We start from the raw sequence: 25,690 nt of genomic DNA, 5'->3' as shown, positions 1-25,690 counted from the left end.
ATAAAATGTGAACATTTTCAGTAAGTATTGTTTCCTCATCGGAACAGAACATTTCTGGCAGTAAAATGAAATGATCTTAACCGCTTGTACTCACCTGTTGTATCCCACATTGTGCACAGGTCAGGCCTGGTTCACATCTACGTTCAGTATTCCGTTTGGGAGTCTGCTTGGGGACCCCCCGAATGGAATACAGAACGCACTGACAAGCGGTGAGCAGTGAAAGCACATGGACCCCGTAGACTATAATGGGGTCAGTGTGTTTTCTGCACGGTGTCCACACGAGTCATGCAGAGAGGAAAGTAGTTCATGAAGTACTTTTCTCTCCGCATGTTCTGTTCCAGTTTGAATGCTCAGGTCAGATGACGTGGGACTGATGCTGGAGTCTGATGAAGTCTAAGTTTTAGGTTTTAGTGACAATCAAAGTGACTCCATTTAAGAATGAGTAGAGTGCTACACCCTTCACCTTCAGTGGATTATGATCTAGGAAGTTTGGATGTCCCAAGGATCTGGAGGGCCCATGGTCACCCAAAGCATCTGCTTATTCTTAAGGAGTATATACTCCTGTATATATTTTCTCCCAACACAGATATATGCAGAATACCTTCAAGGACATTAAAGTTCAAAGATCCTTAAGTCTGTGCAGGACTGCAGAGAAAATGAATAAAGATTTGTAGATTTGTGTTTATGTGTGTCTCCGTGTGTGTGTGTGTATCTATCTGTTAATATGTAATTTAGCTTTTGTTTCATATATAAACCCTGCACAATACCATTACTCTTATATAATGTTTAGTGTCTATCACTTTCATGTCTATGTTGAACTCCTTCTCTCCTATAAGCCAAGAGTTACTGTATATGTGAGCAGACTCTGAAGTGTATATAGTTTTTCCTGTGCCTATAAAGTTAAAACGGAAACCTGTCCCGCACATGTGCTCTATGACTAGCAGATACCTAGGTACTGAACATATGGTATGTTTTCCCAATATCAACCAGCAGAAAAGTGCTGCAGGATGGTAACTCTGTCACCTTTTTAGTCTGTTCAATTTAATTGGCTTACTTTGAACAATAACTTTTCATTATAAATAGAGTAAATTTGGAGCATATTGTTGCATCTTATGACATATTTCCAGTGAACCATATCCATTTCAAGCTGCAACCGCTTTATCATATGAGGCAAAAAATTGTCTAAAACACATAGTAAATATGGCACAATTAGCTTATTAGAAATGCCGCATTGTAGTCACTTTATTGTAACATATTAGAAATATATATATATATATATATATATATGTTATTATTATTATTATTATTAATAATAATAATAATAATAATAATAATAATGATATTATAATAATATATATGTTCATTCTATTAACCTAAGATTTTTGGTCTTTCTCTCGTATTGTTAAGCCTGGTGAGGGTCAAGCATCGGGTACTTCACCCATACTTAGTACTTGTAGTTTCTTTAGCTAGGTCTGTAGCCAAAATGTCTCATATGTCTTACTAGACTTAAGATGTAATATGCCCAGAGTGTATATAATAATAAAATAATACAGCACATTTCAAAACAAAAAGTTAGAAGATGATTGTTTTTCATTTTATCTAAGGTCATATTAGTTGATATTGGCATGAGGGGATATCGTCACTCCATAGGGAGAGAACCACCATTTAGGTGTGTGGAGTCTTATTAAGCCATGAGCGCTCCACTGTGCACTGATATTGGCATTGCACCAATGTGGTCACTTTTTGACTGTTTTTGCTGATCATTGGCCAGACCTTCTACAAAAGAGCAGCATCCCTTTCTTTTGACCAACAACCTTATTTCTACAGCCAATAACAATAAATAATGGATAAATGGAGTATTAGAATTTAACCAAGTATATATCCCTCCACCCTTCTCAGTAAGTGACGCTCTATTATTCTTCTACTCATCCGAACTCTGGTTGGGTTTCAGCTTGTCCTGGCACTTTTACTGGAAGGTCTCACCGCAGCATTAACAAAGCACTTCTGTTTCACAGCATAACTTCTTCTTTTCAGCATTTCTGTCATTATTCATTTTCCATATTGATTTAGACTTTTTCAAAAAACAAAAATGCTGATATAACACAAGGAAAAGGTCCAAAATATATTGAACACAGTAGCTAGAAAAGCCACACCTCTGAATGTGGTCAGTACTCATAATAGTGACCTTATTCCCATCCGAGATGCTGCCCAAAGATTCACTGGGATGTTGTGAAATATTGCAACCATGGAAATGTTTCTCCAGCAAAAATATATTCCAAAGACTCTTTTCGAAGTGCTGACCACTACTTAATTTTAAGATGAACAAAAAGCTAGGTTTATAGATTTTGGGTCAGGAACTGAGGATCATATCAACTAAATAGAATCAAAAAGGCGTTCCTTTATTGTTTCTTTTGGTTGGCTTCATTAAAAGATCAACTGTGAAATAAAAATTAGGTATTAGATGTGAAAATTCTGCTGCCAAAGTAGAGGAATATTTATGGGTAGATATTATTTTTATTATTATGTTGCTCTGGGTAGACTTGAAATTTCTGGTAATGGGAAGAACATATGGTTGTGCCAATTAAATATGCTGTCAAAAGCACTAATTTACAAAGTTCTCTCGGCGTCTGTCATCTCCACTTGAGCACATCTGTAGCTGGTACATAACAGATATAACACTTATCATGCATTTATATGCCACTTAACTGAGATTAGACTATTAACCCCTAGAAATGGGAGTTATTTTGGAGTATGAAGATAACAACCTTTTTTCTTATGCAGTTAGACATATCCTTGGCTTTTGGATGATACATAGACTCTATTTAGATGTATTTTTGGCACAGATACATTACCATTTTGACTATTGAAAAATGAATTTCATTACAAATATGGGCAAGCAGCCCTGGGGTCCTCAACTGACCCTCAGCTGTCTGCCCATACAGAACGTGGATACTAATAGCTTATTCTACCCAACAAATTTGCATACATAGTATTTGTAAATCTGAAATTAAAGCCAACGTTTATTGTATTTTTTTTAGGTATTGAAATGTTCTATTTTACATAAATTACAACAAAAAGTGCATCTTAAATACCATAAATTAAAAATAAAGAGCAATACTAAAATGACAGTTTGCTGGTGTTTTAGGAGTCGTCTGAGTTTTCCACTTTCTTCTCTTGATCTAGGGATGTCTCCTACATTTTCCTTTGGGTGGCTGGACATTTGGCTGTGTTGTCCCCCCCCCCTGTTCCCCCTCCATCTGACCCCCCCCCCTTGTGTCCTCCTCCTGTTTGCTTCATCTTTGCATTTTTTCTTGTTCATTATTGTGTCCTTTTATTCCACCCTCTTTCTCTTGTTTTATGTTTTTCTCATAGGATAGCATTGGGGTGGTCCCCCGTTATTGGACCTCTCTTCTCCTACTGTTCGTCCGTGACCCCACAACATTGCTGTCCTTCTTATTCTCGCCCCTAGTTTGTTTGGCGGCTGATGCCTTCTGCTCTAAGTTTTCTTTTATGCTCGCCCTTTTTTGGGGAAGCTTGCACGCCTCCTAAGCATTTTGTTTGTTCATTTTGTCTTTTTTCTACCTATTGTTACTTGAACAAATCTTAATAAAAACTGATTAAACATAACATGACAGTTTGCCATCTGTGGCATAAAAAAGAAGTCCACCTTAATTGTGATTTATGAGAACAATCAGAAAAGTAATCAGAATTTATTAAATGATTGTTTTTGTAGATTATTGTAAAAAAGTAAATAAATCAGAGATAAGGAGTTACAGATAGTAACATATACAACCTGGTACAATCACTTATACAAAGTATACAGTTATAATACAGTGCTATTATCTTCTATAGCACCCTACTTCACCTCCATAAGCCTCCAGTGCCAATGGTTTTGTAATACAGAGAAACATGGATGAAGGATGATCCAGCATGACAATGAGCAAGATTAATTTATTAATCACCAATTAAATTTCATAGCTTGTACACAAAATAAAAAAAACTCGAACCGCTCTCACTGGTTTTGAGCTCGAAACCTCAATTCTTAATCATAGAATACAGGATTAAAGCATGACACAATATGCTTTCCAATTTACAGAGCGCATGTGCGAATGAATAACAGATGATACATCCTTATAATTCATACATAGCACTAAAAACATAACTAATCTAACACATGTATTTCCCTATGAATAGTTATTAAAACTGTAACATTATATATAGTATACCTTACACAATATGAGGGTTGCACTTATCACAAATGAAAAAAGCAGAACATGTTGCTGAAGCACCAGGTGTATACTAGTGAGAGGGTCCTATGCCCAGAAAGAGCAGGGCATTGGAGAAGAAGGCTTCACACCAGAGACTTTTACATTAGATATTTGTGCCCATTAAGGATAGATCTAATGTATTTTTATTAATTTGATGCTGTTGTTTATAATAACAATGTTTATACTGGTTATATTATTTGTGCTATGTACAATTTACAGTTATGCACAAGTTGCATCATCTGGTAATATACTACCTGATGATTCCTTCACACATTCACTCTATGAATTGGAAATTGTATTTATCAGTTACCCTAGGTTCATACCTTCCACTTGGAGACTTGAAAAATGGAAACCCAATCTGCTTAAAAAGCAGTTACCCGCGGAAACCCATATACTATAATGGAGTCAGATGGATTTCCGCTCGATTTCCACTTGAAAAATGTGATGAGAAAAGTCCTGCTTTCAGGATTTCCTAGTTTTGTGCGTGGAAGAGTTTCCATTTTTTCAGTAACTGGATTATTTTTACAAGTGAGTTGGTATTACAATATTCTTAAATAGAACCTTCACCTTTTACCACCTTCACCAATTTAAGTTCTTAGCATCTGTTAATAGGTGCTACTCAACTGATTCCAGTGCGGATTAAATTTTTTCTCTACCTTCCACTGTTCCCAAGCAACAATCACAGTTAGTTTTGGAGCCTGATGGGCTATTTAATCTGTGTGATGTCAGAAGGGCAGTGTCGGGCAGGGGGTGTGATTCAGAGCTCCAATCAGAGGCAGCCAGTGTTAGCTCAGAATCACATCCCTTCCTTGTCTGTCCCTGCATGGCACCACCCTTCTGACACTACAGAGACCTAAATAGCACATCAAAACTAACAGCACTTATTGCTCAGGAATGGTTGGAGCTAGAAAAAAACCCAGTTGTGCCAGAATCAGTGAAGAAGAGCCTATTAAATGTTGCAAAGAGCTGGACTTATTGGCGGTGGTGAAACATCCTCTTGAAATATTCCTTAATTTGGACAACAGAGCCATCTATAGTCTGGAACTGTAGGAACTCCATATATGCTCTATGCAAATGGATATTTCTATTCTTGTGTTCATTTTATAAAGAGAGGTTTTAGAAGTTTAAGACATCCAAAAATTTACTGTGCAAACATATACCCAGATTTGTGTACCCATCTGCCTTTGACTTTTACTATGTATGTACATATATATATATATATATATATATATATATATATATATATATATATATATATTATTTATCTATTTTATTTAATTTCAATAATACATTTAATGCAAGTGGTCTCAGAATGTACCATGAATGGACGCAGAGCTATGATTTCTTAGCACAGGATTTATTTTTGTTTTATCCATCGCAAAAAGACCATGAAAAAGTGAAGCCATTAACTAAAAAATATACTCAAAGATATGTTTTTGAAATTAAAGTTATTTTACAGTTATAGAAAAAAATTGATTGCACTTATTATGTACGGCACAATGTTTAAAAACAAAATTCCACAAAAGATTGTGTCTCTGAAAACTGTATATACTATAAAATTAAAATTCATTTTAAATGGGGACATGAAATTGCTAAATTGAAATGTGTATGTTTCTGCTCAAATTCTGGGAAATGCTTTAGAAATCCCCTACAAATATTTAGCTTCGGGTCATTTTTAAAGACATGTCTTAATTCACTTCATGTGTTGAGATTTATAATTCTGGAAATGTTAAATCTTTGTTTTTCCTGCACTCTATGTATAGGATTTGTTGCTTTTGGCCACACATATTTCATGCTAGTTGGTTTGGAATAATCCCTAAATTATATATGTGGTTTAAGTTATTCATACCCATGCCAATTTTACGTGATGTCCAACAATTCATTCTAAGAGTACTGCCCACTAGTCAGGTTTTATAGACTTTAAGTGTTTGTTGAGTAGAGCATGCAATAAACAAAACTTTTTATTCATCATATCAAATGGTAATTTAGAAAAGATACAATTTTGTCTTATTTAGTTATTTTTAACAAAGTTACTGTAACAATTTTGTAAATTTCTTACATTCTTTTATATCTTCTATTAATTTGGCTACTTTACTGTTTTACAAATTACTTTTACATAGTAGTATAATAACTATATTGTCCTACAGATATTAACCTTTTGAAAGGCTTTTTATGCGTCATTTATTTTTTGCAAGTTATAAATCGTTTTTGAAAATTTTGCCACTTATACTAAAATGAACTGTTACCAGATAATGATTTTTAATTTAATATTTGAACAAGTAAGAGCTAAAAAAAATACAATTATATTTAAATAACATATTTCTAATAAGTAAAGTTTGCGAAATTTTATATAGGTGATTTGAATTTTTTTAATTTTTAACATAGATTTGTTCTGTGATAACTCTGAAAATTATCATAATTCATTTTCATTTGAAAATAATTTTATAGTCTCCCTTTATTATTAAATAATAAATTATTCTATTGGGGTAAAACCTACAAATCTGCTGGGATGAAACACACAATCACAATCAGTGTTTTTCTGTGGAAAAAAATGCAATGCATTTCTGTCATGGTCTTTTCCACAGTATTTTTTGGCTGGGGCTCGCTAGGTGGGGGCTTAGTCTAAGGATCCATTTACATGGAGGAAAATAGTGAGGAATTTGGTGTGGAATTTCAGCACTAAAAAAAAAAAAGCCTCCCAATGACTTCAATGGGTTCCTTTGTCTGCTAAGGAACCCACTGAAGTCAATGGGAGGCTTTTTTTTCAGCGCTGAAATTCCACACCAAATTCCTCACCATTTTTCTCCATGTGAATGGACCCTAAGAGTGCAGTGCATAAATGATCACAAACCTACTGAAGCAATCCTGCAAAAAAGAGTGGGTCTCCAGAATGATGTGAGAGACTGATAAAACCATCCGGAAAAAAATGACTTCAAGTTATTTATACTAAATGTAGTTTTACAAGCTTTTGATGCATTGGGTGCTTTTAGTTTTTCACACCTGACGTTTCCATTTTCACTTCATGTTTTGTTTTGTTCTTTTTAAATATATCATTAAATGGTGGAATCTCTTGTGTGTTGCTGTGCATCTTAGGTTGTATTTTCTAATTTTAAGACATTCTAAGGACCAGACTTTTTTTTTTGAACGATACAATTTTTATAATTGGGTGGTGGCAGATTTTTTGTCTGTCAAAAATATATTAGTCATGTTGTAAATTTTCAACATGATAAGCCACTTTTGGTGATTATTAACCAATGAGGGCAGACTAACTGCTCTTTTTAAATTAATAAATTGTTCCCATAATTGGATTATGGGAGGAATGCGGTGGGGCACTGGAGCACTATCTGTAACTGTGGCAGAGGACTGGGCCACTAGCTGGTATTGTGAAGGACTAGCATTGATGTTGGGCAATATTTGGTATTGTGATATGGTGCTGCCTGGTATTGTAGTGGGCACTGCCTGGTACTGTAGTCAGTCACATTGTGAGGTGATATTAAAGGATTATCCAGTTTCTAATATTGATGGACTACAGTGCCTTACGAAAGTATTCGGCCCCCTTGAACTTTTCAAACTTTTGCCACATTTCAGGCTTCAAACATAACACGCTCTGATCTCACACCCAAAATTTTGCTTTCCCACACCAGGATGCTCAGAAAAATATCCCACATGCTGCATTACCATGTCCCCCCGAAATCCTTCTATAAACCAGCATATTTGTCATCATGGGAAATAGACTTGAATCTACAACTGTCACCAGATGACATGGACTTTATTTTAACCAACTCCCATGGTATATCGACTTGAGTGCGCATTCAAGAGAATCAGTACAAACTCCGCACCAGGTGGTACCTGTGAAGCATGGGATTTTTCAAAAAACAATCAGACCTTGATTGATGAAAAAGAATCCAAAAGGAGTTTATTCCAGGAAGTCCAGTTTTAACAAAAAAATAATTCTTCAGAAAATTTCCATAGTGTGTACAACAAACACCTTGTACCTCAGGCTGCTGTATTCTTACAAACTATTCATCATGTGAACTTCACCAACACACACCCAGCTTTCTGGGAATTTGAATAATTTTATACCTTAGACATTTCCCATAATCCTCTGCAGTTTTCCCTATAAAACCCTGAAGTTGCTGCAGACTTTCCTCTTATAAGATCAGGCAACTCCACTACTGCAGGTAAATATGCAAAAAAACACTTTATAAATCCATGTTAATGTGAACAGTTCCTTAGTGTTAGTATATGGTTCCCAGATGGTAAGACAAGAAATAGTAGGAAAATAGAGCATTAGGTGGCCAGCCTAATGAGGAAAGAAAGAAATAAGAAGCAGTAACATAACATTCACACAGAGATTTTACCAGACCTGGGGACTCCTGTACCACCACTAAGGTTACAAAGAAGAAATCACATGTAAACATAACGCAAAACAGTTTACCTCTTCACAGTACCGTACACCAGAGTGGCTCTATAATAGACACTTGACGACTAATGTTACCTGTTGGAGATGCTCTGTGCATATCTGGTGGGACTGTTCTTTGATTAGGCCTTTCTGGGAATCCATTCAGGCCTTAATTAGAGACGTTTATTGTAACTCTTTCGCTATCACCCCACAAATGTTTTTCTTGAATATGCCTTCATCAGGATACAAACCGAAAAAGGATAAGCTAGTCAATCAACTTCTTTCAGCAGCAAGACTGATTATACCTCTATATTGGCTACAAAAGGTGACCCCTCCTATCGCTGTCTGGGAAGAGAAGGTCTCTCAGATTGCTCGCTTTGAAGACCTCCTGGCCTGCTCTCAAAGATCTACCGATTAGAGATGAGCGAACACTAAAATGTTCGAGGTTCGAAATTCGAATCGAACAGCCGCTCACTGTTCGTGTGTTCGAACGGGTTTCGAACCCCATTATAGTCTATGGGGAACATATACTCGTTAAGGGGGAAACCCAAATCCGTGTCTGGAGGGTCACCAAGTCCACTATGACACCACAGGAAATGATGCCAACACCTCTGGAATGACACTGGGACAGCAGGGGAAGCATGTCTGGGGGCATCTAACACACCAAAGACCCTCTATTACCCCAACATTACAGCCTAACAACTACACACTTTACACATTCAAAAAAACCTCTATCAAAGTGGGAAAATACCTGGAAACCTTCTTTACTCCCCAAATGGATGGACACAAACCCCAATTTAAGCTCAACAAACAGTAACAACCACCCCTTTAAATCACGTTCCTCATGACAACCACGGATGGAATAGACAATGGGAAATCCAAAAGCCCTCACCCTTAACTGTCATTTTGAGTGTGTGTGTGTGTGTGTGTGTGTGTGTGTGAGTGAGAGATGTGGTAAGACCTTCCAAAATTCACTTTTCTAGCCCTTAACATGAGCCCTTCCAAACAAAGTTACAGGACCTTAAGCTGAGCTACCAGCAGAGATTGAGGCCCTTGGCATGAGTAGAGCCTTGCACCAGCAGTGTTTTTGGCACTTAGGGTGAGTTGAGCCTTGTACCAGCGTGTGTCCCTTAACATCAGGCGGGCCCTAAGTTCTGCGCTTTGCACAAAAGTTCCACATTAACTAGGCTGAATGGTACAAACCTTAGTAGGCCTGAGAACCAGGAACAGGTCTTGCAATGGCTGTCGGATAACGCTTAAAGCACATTGTCCACCAGCCAGTCAGCCTCTACCTCCTCTTACCCAACAGTCTTGTCCTCCTTCCACCCAAAATTCCCAATCTTCCCAGAACAATAACCCCAACTGTCCCTGCTCCCCAGAGCTGTTCTCCCTTCCTTTGACTGTACCGCAACCTGCCCCTCCATTTCGCGATTCCACGGACCTAACAGACGAATATCTGTGTCCAGATGCTCAAACACTAGAGTCTCCTCCATCTCCGGTCGATTTGGTGGCGGATGACCAGCAACCCACCCTCATCGACGACGATGACGACGTTGCTGTCAGGGCAGCCAGTTGACATGCGCATTGTGCAGGAGGAGGAGGCGAAACAGGAGTTGGAAGAGGAGGTGGTGGACGACGAGGACACCGACCCCACCTGGACAAGGCGGATATCAAGCTGGGAAAGTAGTGTGGATGTTGAGGCAGGTGCAGCACCAAAAAAGGTAGCTAGAGGCAGAGACATGTCCAGAGGCAGAGGTCAGCTGCTTTGCCGAAGCCAGGCCAGACCCGGAATGTCCGAAGATGTTCCCTTTTGTACCCAGCCCAGAAAACTCCCCCATCGAGGGCACGTTTCTCGAAGGTGTAGAGTTTTTTCAAGGAATGCGCCGAGGACAGATATAGTGTCGTCTACACAATTTGCCTCTCGAAATCGAGTAGGGGCCCTGAGAAGAGCAACCACCACTTCAATGCACCATCATTTGGAATCCAAGCACTGGAATCAGTGGCAGGCAGCAACGGCAGGACAAACGTCGCCCGCCGTTCATGCCACTGCCTCTGCTCACAGTGCTGGCGATGCACTCCAGAGGACGAGCCAGGACATCACTTCATCTGCCTCCGCCACTTTGTTGACTTCTCCCTCATCCTCCCCTTTTCCTGCCACTTCTCCTTTTGCCCGCCATCATGCGCCTCTTCCCAGCAACTCCCCATCTCCCAGGCCTTTCATTTCATGCTAAAGTACAGCGCAACCCACCCACATGCCCAAGGCTTCAACGGCCTCATCTCCAAAAATCTGGCCCAGGAGATGTTGGAGTCCCGGCTGGGAGACACTCTGCCCTTTTTGGGCAGAGTGTCTACTGCGCCACCTCACTGTGCCGTCCACACCAGCACTTTCCCCCAAACATGAGGCGGTCCCTAAATTCAGCGCTTAGCTTAGCTGGGAAGAGGCGCATTATGGTGCAGGCCAAAAGGGCGGATGAGGGTGAACTCCCCAATGTGTCACAGACGGATATGTAGGTGTCCTTGCATCATATCCTTGCACCATACTTGGCTGGATTGGACTTTCATTTTGTGCCAAAAAGTGGTCAAGACAGCGATCCCTCAGCTAATCCCATTACACCATCCGTTGCCAACTGCAGCGCTGAAATTACCATCTCTGGAAGTGGTCCAAAATCTTTCTCTGCATTTAGCCAGGCTCGATGCTATGGTAGGCTCCAGGGTTCTCTTAATGCATATTGCATGGGGGACTCAGATGTGTTTCTCAGCACTGAGACCACCACTTCTGAGATCCCAAAGGAAGTAGGCAAGAGATGTGCAGTGCAGAAAAAAAGATGAGAAAATAAGTGTAGGCTGTAGAGCACAGAGGAATCGGAGAGGGCAGAGCTGGTGTCGGCCAGGTATTCCCAGTCAGAAACTGGCACTATATGTCAGTGGCAAGACTTGAGTGTATTTGTAACCCCAATATATTCTTTGAATTCCCAGTCAGACAATGGCACTATATGGCAGTGGCAGGACTTGAAGGTATTTGGGTATTTGTAACCCCAATATATTCTTTGAATTCCCAGTCAGACAATGGCACTATATGGCAGTGGCAGGACTTGAAGGTAATTGTAACCCCAATATATTCTTTGCATTCCCAGTCAGACAATGGCACTATATGGCAGTGGCAGGACTTGAAGGTATTTGTAACCCCAATATATTCTTTGCATTCCCAGTCAGACAATGGCACTATATGGCAGTGGCAGGACTTGAAGGTATTTGTAACCCCAATATATTCTTTGCATTCCCAGTCAGACAATGGCACTATATGGCAGTGGCAGGACTTGAAGGTATTTGTAACCCCAATATATTCTTTGAATTCCCAGTCAGACAATGGCACTATATGGCAGTGGCAGGACTTGAAGGTATTTGTAACCCCAATATATTCTTTGAATTCCCAGTCAGACAATGGCACTATATGGCAGTGGCAGGACTTGAAGGTATTTGTAACCCCAATATATTCTTTGAATTCCCAGTCAGACAATGGCACTATATGGCAGTGGCAGGACTTGAAGGTATTTGTAACCCCAATATATTCTTTGAATTCCCAGTCAGACAATGGCACTATATGGCAGTGGCAGGACTTGAAGGAATTTGTAACCCCAATATATTCTTTAAATTCCCAGTCAGACAATGGCACTATATGGCAGTAGCAAGAAATGAGGGTATTTGTAACCCCAATATATTCTTTGAATTCCCAGTCAGACAATGGCACTATATGGCAGTGGCAGGACTTGAAGGTATTTGTAACCCCAATATATTCTTTGAATTCCCAGTCAGACAATGGCACTATATGGCAGTGGCAGGACTTGAAGGTATTTGTAACCCCAATATATTCTTTGCATTCCCAGTCAGACAATGGCACTATATGGCAGTGGCAGGACTTGAAGGTATTTGTAACCCCAATATATTCTTTAAATTCCCAGTCAGACAATGGCACTATATGGCAGTAGCAAGAAATGAGGGTATTTGTAACCCCAATATATTCTTTGAATTCCCAGTCAGACAGTGGCACTATATGGCAGTGGCAGGACTTGAAGGTATTTGTAACCCCAATATATTCTTTGAATTCCCAGTCAGACAATGGCACTATATGGCAGTAGCAAAAATAGTGGGTGTATATAGCCCCAATTCTATTGCTAGGGGACTTGCTGGGTATTTCTGGGGTGAAGGTGGGGGGGCACACCGTTGGAACGGGGATCGGGGGTGTATATGTAGGGTATACGGGAATACACTGTCAGTGTATTCCATTCAGGATCCTGGGAAAGCTGGGTTGCGGCGATTGAGCCCGTCAGTGCCACGTTACACTGACAAGCTTATCCCTGGAATTGAAGTTATATGTAACCCCAATATATTCTTTGAATTCCCAGTCAGACAATGGCACTATATGGCAGTGCCATATATGACAAGCTTCTCCCTGGAATTTAGCTCTTATAAGAGCTGTTGGTTGTCTTCTCCTTCCTATCCTAGCCTGTCCCTGCCTACCCAGAATCTAAGCCCTAGCTAACTAGACGGAAACCTCCGTCCCCGGTGAATTGCAAGCTCAGAATGACGCGAACCTGGGCGGCGCTGTTCTTTTAAATTAGAGGTCACATGTTTTCGACAGCCAATGGGTTTTGCCTACTTTTTTTAACGTCACCGGTGTCGTAGTTCCTGTCCCACCTACCCTGCGCTGTTATTGGAGCAAAAAAGGCGCCAGGGAAGGTGGGAGGGGAATCGAGTAATGGCGCACTTTACCACGCGGTGTTCGATTCGATTCGAACATGCCGAACAGCCTAATATCCGATCGAACATGAGTTCGATAGAACACTGTTCGCTCATCTCTACTACCGATACCTACCGACGTACTTGGTCACCATGGTTGCTTCGGAATTTCATTCGGAACACCTAGTTTTCTTCATCAATTTGTACCGTGGAAGATTGTGTCTCTCTCTATTCTTTTCCTCCTCCTTTTTTTCTCTCTCTCTCACTACACTTCCGTCTTCTCCCTTTTCTTTTTCGGCCTCTTTCCTACTCCTCCCTTTCCTTTTCATTTCTTCCTCTTGTATATTTTGCCCCTCATTCCCTGTCCCCATGCACCTGCTCTGTGATAGTCTCAGTGTTCTATCAAGCACAGAGAGCATAATGAACACCAAGGAATACACCAGGCAGGTCCGAGATACTGTTGTGGAGAAGTCTAAAGCCAGATTTGGATACAAAAAGATTTTCCAAGCTTTAAACATCTCGAGGAGCACTGTGCAAGCAATCATATTGTAATGGAAGGAGTATCAGACTACTGCAAATCTATCAAGACCCTGCCGTCCCTCTAAACTTTCATCTCAAACAAGGAGAAGACTGATCAGAGATGCAGCCAAGAGGCCTATGATCACTCTGGATGAACTGCAGAGATCTACAGCTGAGGTGGGAGAGTCTGTGCATTGGACAACAATCAGTCGTACACTGCACAAATCTGGCCTTTATGGAAGAGTGGCAAGAAAAAAAGCCATTTCTCAAAGATATCCATAAAAAGTCTTGTTCAAAGTTTGCCACAAGCCACCTGGGAGACACCAAACATGTGGAAGAAGGTGCTCTGGTCAGATGAAACCAAAATCCAACTTTTTGGCCACAATGCAAAACGATATGTTTGGCGTAAAAGCAACACAGCTCATCACCCTGAACACACACTGATCGCCACTGTCAAACATGGTGGTGGCAGCATCATGGTTTGGGCCTGCTTTTCTTCAGCAGGGACAGGGAAGATGGTTAAAATTGATGGGAAGATGGATGGGGCCAAATACAGGACCATTCTGGAAGAAAACCTGCTGGAGTCTGCAAAAGACCTGAGACTGCGACACAGATTTATCTTCCAACAAGACAATGATCCAAAACATAAAGCAAAATCTACAATGGAATGGTTCTCAAATAAACATATCCAGGTGTTAAAATGGCCAAGTCAAAGTCCAGACCTGAATCCAATCGAGAATCTGTGGAAAGAGCTGATGCCTGCTGTTCACAAACGCTCTCCATTCAACCTCACTGAGCTCCAGCTGTTTTGCAAGGAAGAATGGGCAAGAATTTCAGTCTCTCGATGAGCAAAACTGAAAGAGACATACCCCAAGTGACTTGCAGATATAATCGCAGCAAAAGGTGGCGCTACAAAGTATTAACACAATGGGGCTGAATAATATTGCACGCCCCACTTTTCAGTTTTTTGTTAAAAAAGTTTAAAATATCTAATAAATTTCGTCCCACTTCACAATTGATTCTTCCCAAAAATTTAAATTTGATATCTTTATGTTTCAAGCCTGAAATGTGGCAAAAGGTTGAGAAGTTCAAGGGAGCCAAATACTTTTGCAAGGCACTGTATATAGGATAGGTCACCAATATTAGATATACGAGGGTCTAACACCTGAGATCCCCACAGATCTGCTGCTCTCTAATGTTTACATGCTAGGAGCCACGCTGGTCATTCCCTATACAATTTGCAGCAGAGGGTTTTGGAAGTGCAGTTCTGCCTCATTGAAATCTATTCTATACCTCGTGATACTTGAATTGTCCAGGCTACGTGTGGACATGTTCCTTGTATTATTTTTCAGTATAATTTTCATGTGAGCTTTTTTTCATGTGTTTCTTTCTGGTTATCGCTGCAGTTACACCCTGAGATTTACCTACAATACTGCCAAAATGATGTCTCCCCTCCCAGTACCCGCCCACACTCTCCTAACCCGCCCACACTCTCCTAACCTGGCAGGGAGGGGGCAGCGAGGCGGAGAAGACGGCAGCTGGGACAGCTAGGACAAGAAGAAGGAGAAGCAGCAGAGCAGCCATCTCTAGAGGTAAGTGGACACCAGGGGGGACTAAGTAGCCAGAGGATTAAAAAAAAATCCTCTGGCTACTTAGTGATTCACTACACAGCGTGGATTCTAACAATTCTTAGATTCCATGCTGTATAGTGAGTAGGATTGCTTTTAAAATCCGATCTCCGATTAAAAATATAATCCCTTTGACTTGCATTGGGATCGGAATTGGGATCGAGATCGGGTTCGAATGAAAAATGATCGGAAATCGGATTTTAAAATCGATCCTGAAAAGTCAGGATCGGCTCAACCCTAGTCGCATCACATATATTACTGCAAAGTGAGCATGGGATTTGCTAGAATCCCACCCACTTTACTGTGACTGTAAAATGTTGCATTTCAGCCACGTGGAGTCCTTACAGTACCTGGCAAATCTCATGCATGTATTGCAGAAAACATTCCACAGCTGAAATGCTGCAATTTTAAAAACACAAGACTTTTTTTTTACAAATTGCAACATGTCAATTATATCTACTGAAATGCTGGCGTTTTCTGTATAGGTGTAATAGGGATAGAAAGTCCGCAGAGGAAAACTGTTTCTAAAACATTAAGCAGTTCAGAATTTTGGACCTAAAAACTACAATATTAAAAAGTAGAGATACTACTTAAAGTGACCCTCCAGGTTCTCTTTCAATAAAGACTTGTTTTTCTTTGTAGTAGTTGCCTGAGGATCCTTTCGTCCTTCTAGGAGATTTAGTAAGCTGTACTTGATCTTTTTCCCTTCCTGTCAGGGAAATCATCTCTCCCTGTACTGACTTTCTGGTAAGCCTGTACTGCACTTGTGTTTATATACAGTATGTTATACATGTCTATATATGTGTTAAAGCAGCTAATCCAAGAAGACAGATCTGCAGAGGGAGAAGAGCAGCTTTAAAGAGGACCTTTCATCAGATTGGGCACAGGCAGTTCCATATACTGCTGGAAAGCTGACAGTGCGCTGAATTCAGCGCACTGTCGGCTTTCCCGATCTGTACCCTGGGTAAAGCGCTATCGGTCCCGGTACCATAGCGCTTTACAGTCAGAAGGGCATTTCTGACAGTTAGCCAGGGACGCCCTTCTGCCCAGCAGCGCCTATCGCGCTGAACAGTGTGAGCGGGGAGGAACGCCCCCTCCCCTCCTGATTCCTCCCCGCTCACACTGTACAGCGCATTAGACGCTGCTGGGCAGAAGGGTGTCCCTGGCTAACTGTCAGAAATGCCCTTTTGACTGTAAAGCGCTACGGTACCAGGACCGATAGCGCTTTACCCGGGGCACAGAACGGGAAAGCCAACAGTGCGCTGAATTCAGCGCACTGTCAGCTTTCCAGCAGTATATGGAACTGCCTGTGCCCAATCTGATGAAAGGTCCTCTTTAAAGGGGCTCTATCATTGGGAAAAGTCATTTGTAACTATTCACATACATGCACAGCCTTTAGAAAGGCTATTCCACATACAGTCCTATGAAAAAGTTTGGGCACCCCTATTAATCTTAATCATTTTTAGTTCTAAATATTTTGGTGTTTGCAGCAGCCATTTCAGTTTGATATATCTAATAACTGATGGACACAGTAATATTTCAGGATTGAAATGAGGTTTATTGTACTAACAGAAAATGTGCTATATGCATTAAACCAAAATTTGACCGGTGCAAAAGTATGGGCACCTCAACAGAAAAGTGACATTAATATTTAGTAGATCCTCCTTTTGCAAAGATAACAGCCTCTAGTCGCTTCCTGTAGCTTTTAATCAGTTCCTGGATCCTGGATGAAGGTATTTTGGACAAACAATTCAAGTTCAGTTAAGTTAGATGGTCGCCGAGCATGGACAGCCCGCTTCAAATCATCCCACAGATGTTTTTTCCATAGCTTTTTTCACAGAAAGTCTACAGAGTTCTCCCTGCGGACTTTCTCCCTGTATTATACCCATACAGAAAACACCAGTGTTTCTCCGTAGGTTTAATTGACATGTTTCGATTTTCAGAACTGCAAGCATTTGAGATTTTGCAGCATTTCCACTGCGGAATTTTTTCTGCAATACTTGGATGGGATTATCCAGAATCCTCTCCAGTTTTCAGGTAGTGTAAAAGCACTTTTTGCCGTGACATTTCCGCATTGTGAGGCCCCGGGTTTAGCCAGAAAATTTCACTAAGTCTAGTTCTTAGCATCTGCTAATAGGTACTGCATTCCTCATAACAGCACAGATGGATTTTTTCTCGAGCCCCCTCCGCCAACTGTCAGGTGGATGATGTCAGGCAGGAGCAGGCAAAGGCCGTGAATCAGAGCTCCAATCACAGGTGGTCAGTGAATAAATGGTACAAACAGCTGGAAATGGCAGAGGTGGTGAGTACAGTAGGTAAGCCATAATCACAGGCCTCACATCTGTCCTAACAGACAAAAAACAGCTGTGAACAGTTCACTCACATAGTCCAATGTGGATCCAAGTACTAGTAAAATCTGTTGCAAACAGATATAGACCTCTCGGCCAGAGACAACCACAACTTAGGTTTTAAGTTGTAAAAGATTAGTGGATGTCCATGAGATAGAAAAAATAGCCATAATGTTACCACAATGACTTAATATCCTTGAATCATGCTAACACACAGGGGCACAGGTCGTTATAGTCACATTACAGCAATCATCTGCCTGGTAATGAGCTGTGCACCTCTGTGTCCATCACATGATCATGAACCATGGTAAACCTAATGTTTACCATTTTAGGACCCTTCCACTGTAGTTTGACACCCCTCTAGTTTAGAGGACTCTGTACATTCCTGGCCAATCAGTGGATAAGAGGTGAGAATATGGGACTCAGCAAAAGCATTGATTCAAAGATAAAACGTAATATTTATTATTATTATTATTATTATTATTATTATTATTATTATTGTTAAAAATAGATCCCTAAAAGGCTCAAATGTAATTTACACTTGAGGACATTACAACATGTAGTCAAGTACAAAGGGTATGCTGCTATATGGTGAACAAGTTCAGATCTCACCCATCTCCAGAGTTCTGAGTTCCTGGGGCATCAGTTAATACAAACCCCATAGCTATACTGGAAGAGGCAGAAACTATATACTCACTGGAGTGAGAAAAGGCCCCAAATTCTATCTTTATACTGGGTATCTCTCATCTCAAGTCTGGCAGCAGCCACCACAGTGGAATTCCTAACTAATACTCCCATTGGGTAGCTGCATGTGGTATCAGTTAACTCAGTAGAGTTCAACTTGGTTTTTCCTGCTCTTACCATCAGTTGCCCTTCCGAACAGCACCACATGGCTCACGTTATGAGAGAATGACTCTCCAACTGGAAGTGACAGAGGGAAAATTACCATCACAACCAGGTACCTCACAAGCCCCTCTTCAATGGTGTCTGGCCTGAGAGATGGGCTGGAGGAGTTGCTTGAGTGCATTTAGCCTACTTGTGCCATCACCACCACAATTTCCACTCCCATCCTCTGGTTCCCTCCATTTGATTGCTGCATTTGCATTAATGTCTGGACATAATGAATTAATTAATAGATTTTTCTATCAATTGTCTATTTTCCAAAAATATTAGGCAGACATATAAGAGTAGCGTCACTCTCCACTCTTCTAAACGTTCATAGAATCCGGTGTTTGGAAACAAACACATGAAACTGCTTCGGCCATAAACTTTCCACATCATTTGTAACAATATGCATATTTACTGTAATTCTTACTAATCTCTTGTCTTTCATTGTTGATTTTTTCATCACGGATCAGGAAGAAGCACAGGATATATAATGTCTCCACATTGATGAAAATCAGATCTGTCTGAGCAAGGAAACAGAGGTCATATTTTAAGATAATTTTGTCAACTGAAAAAACTAAACAGGAGCGCTAAACAGGATATGGTGACAACTTGAAACTGATGGGAAAGTTACTATAAAGATAACAAAGTTTTATTTAGGATATACAAAAAAGGAAAAGAATATGCCTTGCCTATAGTGACACTAACACTATTCTATCCAGTATTTCTATTACAAACTAGTGTGCAATAAAATTAGAAACTGGAAATTATATTTTTCTCAAATATTCAGAAATGTTCAAATATTCATACCCTTATTTAACCCTTTATACTGGTACATGGTAGACCCTCTTTTTATTCCATTACAAGTTTTATGTTTTTTGGTGTATAAACAGTTTTTTATAGAGCTCGCATTATTTAAATTCAGAGTCCTGTTACCTCTTTACTGTATAACAAGTGATCTATCATATACTGTACAGCAGCTGTGCTTGATATTGATGCTCACTGATCTGTGATGCAGAAGAGACAGTCACTCAAGTGCCACTGGCATCTCAAACAGCAGAATAGTAGTAGTACCAAAAGACAGACACCCACTTATCTGATATTGATGACCTATTCCAAGGATGGAAGATATGTTGAGCTTGTCCCATGATGCAACCCCATACTAGCTGCAACATGAAGCTTGGGGTCCCATCAGAGCAAAGGTGCACTACATGAGTGGCCTTCACAAATTTACGTAGCAGTCAAAGTGGCAAGTTTGCTAGAATCAGCTACTGCGTCACGAGAGGCGCCACAAATTGAGCTTAGAGAAGTAGTTTTTGGTGATATATTGCTTGTCCATATATCCAGTTTTTGGTTTGGAACTCATGCAGAAATACTATGCTCAACTGACTCTTACCACCCATATAGCACTAAATGAAAACACCTTTGCCTCTCCAGAGAAAATGCCTTCAACTACTTTGTAGACCAGTTGTAAGTTAACATTATATACCTTCATTTTTCTGTAGATGTGATGTTAGATGATGCCCACTAGTTAAAATGTTTTGAAGTGTTAATATACCTGTATATGCCTTGTATATTCAAAATGTCCTCTTGTGTTCTTGAACTATTTTATCTTTTCGCCATGTTGACAGACAGCTGCTGAAGATATTTATACATTTATCAATCAATTTGCTCAAAGAGCATGTGCCTTTATCTTCATTCAGTGGGTGAAAACAGTAGTAGTTTAATGACTTCCAAATTTGAAATATTCCAAACAACAAATAGAGACGGCTGTTAGCAAGAGCGGGGATCGGTGAGGTTATTTGCTGGGCATCCCCGCAAGATTAATCTTGCAAGGTTCGCTTGGAGGTTCTGTTCAGACCAAATAGATCCAAACTGAAATTGCTATTATTATACTCTTCGAATATAATGATTGGAGGCACAGGGAAGGTGAGCGAACATAAAAGAAACACTGTTACTTACCTCTCCTGTGCTCAGGTGGCAATCACTGCTCTTTTTGGGCCTCTTTAGTGACACCAGTTTAACCGACATTTGTGACAGCATTGAAGAGGAGTTGCGCCAGAGGGGAGGTGAGTAACACTGTTTTTTTTATGTTTGTACCTTACCTGGGCCTCCGATTATTATACTCTGGGAGTCTGAAGATAATATAAGATAATATAATAATCTTGTACAATATCTGTTACGAACACAGTAGGGGCAACTATTAGACAAAATTCTGTGTGAAGGGACCACTGTAGGACATTATAGTGTTGGAGGGGCCACTATGGAACATTTTACTATGGCCACCACGGCCAAAATGCTGTGTTTTTGCAACATGGCACCCCAGCCTAAAACTCACTTGCAGAGATATTGTATAGAGATGAGCGAACAGTAAAATATTCGATATTCATTATTCGTTTCAAATAGCCGCTCAATATTCGACTATTCGATCGAATATCAAACCCCATTATAGTCTATGGGGAAAAATGCTTCGTTTCAGGGGAACCCACCATTCGACTCAGGAGGGTCACCAAGTCCACTATGACACCTCAGCAAATGATGCCAACACCTCTGGAATGCAACTAGGACAGCAGGGGAAGCATGCCTGGGGGCATCTAACAAGCCCAAGTCACAGTTTTACCCCACCATCACAGCAGAGTTTTAGGCCCTTTAACTTAGTTCAGCCTTGCACCAGCAAAGATTTTTGCCCTTTCGGTGAGTTGAGCCTTGCACCAGCAGAGTGTTACCCCCTTTAAAATCCTTAGCCCCTAAAACGGTGGTTCCAGAACCATCACTCTCATTGTGTTGGATTGATGCAGTGGATTGGACTGAGGACCCAGACATTGACCTTGATTTTGATTGGGAAATTGATAACATTTTGGCATCAAGTCCTGGGGGTAACTTTTATTTAGAGGACTGCAAAGGTGGAGAATAGGCTGAAACTACTACTACCAGTAATGGTCCTCTAATATTGGACTCTACATTACCTCTACAGGGTTCTGATCAGGTGTTAATAGTCCAAACAACATGCTCCAGTACTTTAGATGTAGATCAGAAATCACTTTCCCTTCTGATACCAGATTTAATCAAGCTTCACCATCATCATCCTGCTGAGATGGAGCCACTAAAGGAAACCTTGCCTTCAAAGGCATGTTCTGGAGCTGCGACTGAGCCATATCTAAACACAGAGTCCTTTGGAACTGAACAAAATTCACCAGCAGTTTTTTTGGCCCTTAGGGTGAGTTGAGCCTTGCACCGGCATGTGTCCCAAAACATCAGGCGGGCCCTAAGTTCTGCGCTAAGTTGCACAAAGTTCCACTTGACCACCGACACGTCGACAAGTGCATGCGGCCAGGGACACTGCATCTCCATCGCGGAACACTGGCTGAATGTAGTTGAGGCGGGACCGGGTCGCAAACTGTGGTGGCATGCCTTGTCTCCCCACACAATATTCCTGGCAGGAGTGCTGAAACACCACCCTCCTCCTCTTCCACCGTTAAATCGACCCCAGCTACAAGCTGGAAACGCTGCAACACTGGCGTGGGGAGACGTCAGCAGGCCGTGCTGAAGCTCATCAGCTTGGGGGACAGACAGCATAGTGCCTCCGAGGTAAGGGATGCCATCCTGGATGAGATCGCAATGTTTTTTGCCCCCCTGCACCTGGGCCCAGGTGCAGGTTGGCGTATGTGATAATGGCCGGAACCTGGTAGCAAATCTGGAGCTTGCCAGACTCAAACACGGTCCACATATGGCCTACATTTTCAAATTATTGGTGCAACGGTTTCTAACAACTTACCCCAATTTACACAAGCTACTGGTTAAAGTGCGGTGCTTGTGCTCCCGCTTTGGTAAGTCTATAGTACCTGGTGCTAGCCTCAATACACTCCAGCAACGCCTACATCTGCCTGAAGCACCAGCTGTTGTGCGAGGTCACCACACACTAAAACCCTAGATACCGTATGTTGAGCAGGGTGTGTGAGCAGCAGAGACCTTTGCTGAAGTTCCATCTACAAAACCCAAGGGTTCATCAAAGTCAGCTCCCTCAGTTTCTGCACCATGAGTTTCCATGGGTGGCAGACTTATGTGAAATCCTATCTCATCCTTTCCACTGGACAAAAAACATTAGCATTCGCTCATCACAATTCCTGATATGACAGCTGCATTAAGCAGCGTGCAGGGTACAACGCAGACCAGACCCAAGCACCAGGAACAGGTGTTACAATGGCTAGCGGATAATGCTTCCAGCTGCTTTTCCACCAGCCGGTCAGCCACTACCTGCAATCGTGTTCATACCCAAGAGTCTGCCCCTCCTTCCTCCCAACATGCCCAATCTTCCCAACAGAGTCATCCCACCCTTGCCCCCTCCCAGGATCTCTTTTCGGGTCCTTTTACTGTCTCTCCTTCTGTTGAACCACTTCCCGAATCTCAGGAGCTACCAGACGACTTTGTGTGTACTGATGCCCAAACACTGGAGCATCCGCCATCACCTGGTGATTTTGTGGTTGTGGACCCGCAACCAGCATTTTCCATCCTCAGTGATGATGATGAGACACAGTTGCCATCAGGGCATGCTATTGTCATGTGCCGTTTGTAGTAAGAGGAGAGTGAGCAATTGGAAGAGGAGTTGGTGGACGACGAGGCCACCGACCCTAAATGGGCAGGGGTGATGTATAGCGGGGAAAGCAGTGTAGATTTGGAGGCAAGCTAAGCAGGAAAAAAGGTGGCTACAGGCAGAGGCATGGACTGGAGTGATGTATAGGGGTGAAAGCAGTGTAGATGTTGATACAAGCACAGCAGCAAAAAAGGTGGCTAGAGGCAGAGGCATGTCCAGAGGCAGCAAGGCCAAAGATTTTCCGTGTACTAGCCACTCATGCAAAACTCACCCATGTTGCCAGACTAATTCCTCCAACAGGCTAACAACTACAATCCAGTCCACACCCACCAGGGGCACACTCTCCAAGGTCTGGGACACGTTACTGGCACCCCCTGGCCAAACTACCACCACTGAGGGGCCTAGTGTCACAAGGAGGGACAAGTATAGGTGCATGTTGCGGGAGTACCTGGCCAACCCCAGCCCTTTCCTCTCCGATCCCTCTGCGCCCTACATTTAGTGGGTCTCCAAGTTGGATTTGTGGCTGGAACTTGCGCTCTACACATTTGAGGTCCTTTCCTGCCTTGAAGCCAATGTACTATCGGAAAATGTCTTCAGTGCAGCCAGTTGACACTGATCAAAATGAACAGCCACTGGATAGCCCCATCATTTTCATGTCCAGAAGTGTGAAGCACCATGACATTAAGTGTGATGTGTGTGCTCACCCTCTACAATTCTTCCTCCTCCTCATACTCCTCCACCATCAGCGTTGCACAATTCTGCTCCTACTAGGTTCAATTCACACTAATGCCCCCAAACTCTTCTGGTTAGAGGCTCAATCCACCCTGATTCCCCCAACTGTACTGGTTAGAAGCTCATTATAAGTCATGCCAAGTAACACACTGGCACACATGGCTGACTTCATGTTAGGTTGCTTTTCAAGAGACAAAGGCATAGTTCACATCATGGAGAGCAAACAATAATGGATTTTTGCAATCCTCGACCCCGGTATAAGCTAAAAATCTCATCCTTTGTTCTGGTACAGGAGAGGAAAAAAATCGCACAAATGATATGTAAATATGAAGGCAGGCTAAGCAGCAAAAAAGGTGGCTTCAGGCAGAGGCATGGACAGGGGTGATATATAGCGTGGAAAGCAGTGTAGATGTGGAGGTGAGCTAAGCAGGATAAAAGGTGGTTAGAGGCAGAGGCATGTCCAGAGGCAGCAAGGCCAAAGATTTTCCATGTACTAGCCACTCATGCAAAACTCACCCATGTTGCCAGACTTATGCGAGATCTCTCCGTGTCTTTGAGGAGTCCACCAAGAGGGTCAGCTTTGATGATGCATTACTGATTTTAACAATCCCGCTCCTGTGTGTGATGTAAGAATCCCTCATCACCATCAGGGATAACGCATTGTACGCTGAGGAGTCGGGCATAGGAGCAGAACCATTTCAGCAGGATAGTCAGTGCACACTCCTGTCCGCTTCACAGCGTATATTGATGAGGAAGAGGAGGATGACGAAGTGGTAGATGATTTCATTGTCACACAGGAGGCTAGCAGCACCCCCTGGCCAAACTACCACCACTGAGGTGCCTAGTGTCACCAGTTACATGACAAATTTAATGTGGTTTGCACACTTTGCAAGACTAAACTGAGTAGGGGCTCTGAAAAGAGCAACCTTACCACCTTTTGTGTGCGCTGTCATTTGGAAGGCAAGCCCTGGGCTCAGTGGGAGAGAGCAAACGCAGGACAATCGTCGCCCGGTGTTGCCAACACTGCCTCTTCCACTGCTTACACCAGCCTGGACACCTACACATCTGTCTCTGACACATTGACACATTGGGGAGTTCACCCTCATCCTTTTGGCCTGCACCATCATGCGCCTCTTCCCAGCCACTGCCCATCTCCCAGGTGTTTCATTGCAGGCAGAAAAACAGCACAAGCCACCCACATGCCCAAGCCTTTAACGGCCTCATCTAAAAACTGCTGGCCCTGGAGATGTTGGCATTTATGCTTCTGGATACTCAGGCCTTCCGTTATCAGATGGCAGCTGAAGCACCTCCGTATGCTGGGCCTAGCCGTTACTACTTCTCTTGGTGTGCTGTCCCTGCCTTGTGCCTGCACGTGTCCCATAATATCAGTCGGGCCCAGAGTTCTGCACTTTGCTGCAAGGTCCACTTGAGCACCGACGCATCAACAAGCGCCTGCGGTCAGGGATGCTGCTTATCTTTAATGGCAGGCCGGGTGAATGTAGTGGAGTCTGGGCCCGGGGTGCAAACTGGGGTGGCCTATCTCCTCTCCCAGCCCAAAATTCATGGCAGGGTTTCTCTGA

Source organism: Leptodactylus fuscus, chromosome 6 (assembly GCF_031893055.1).
Source record: "Leptodactylus fuscus isolate aLepFus1 chromosome 6, aLepFus1.hap2, whole genome shotgun sequence".
NCBI lineage: Eukaryota > Metazoa > Chordata > Amphibia > Anura > Leptodactylidae > Leptodactylus > Leptodactylus fuscus.
The sequence above is the reverse complement of the archived record's forward strand: the minus strand, read 5'-3'. Positions refer to the sequence as shown.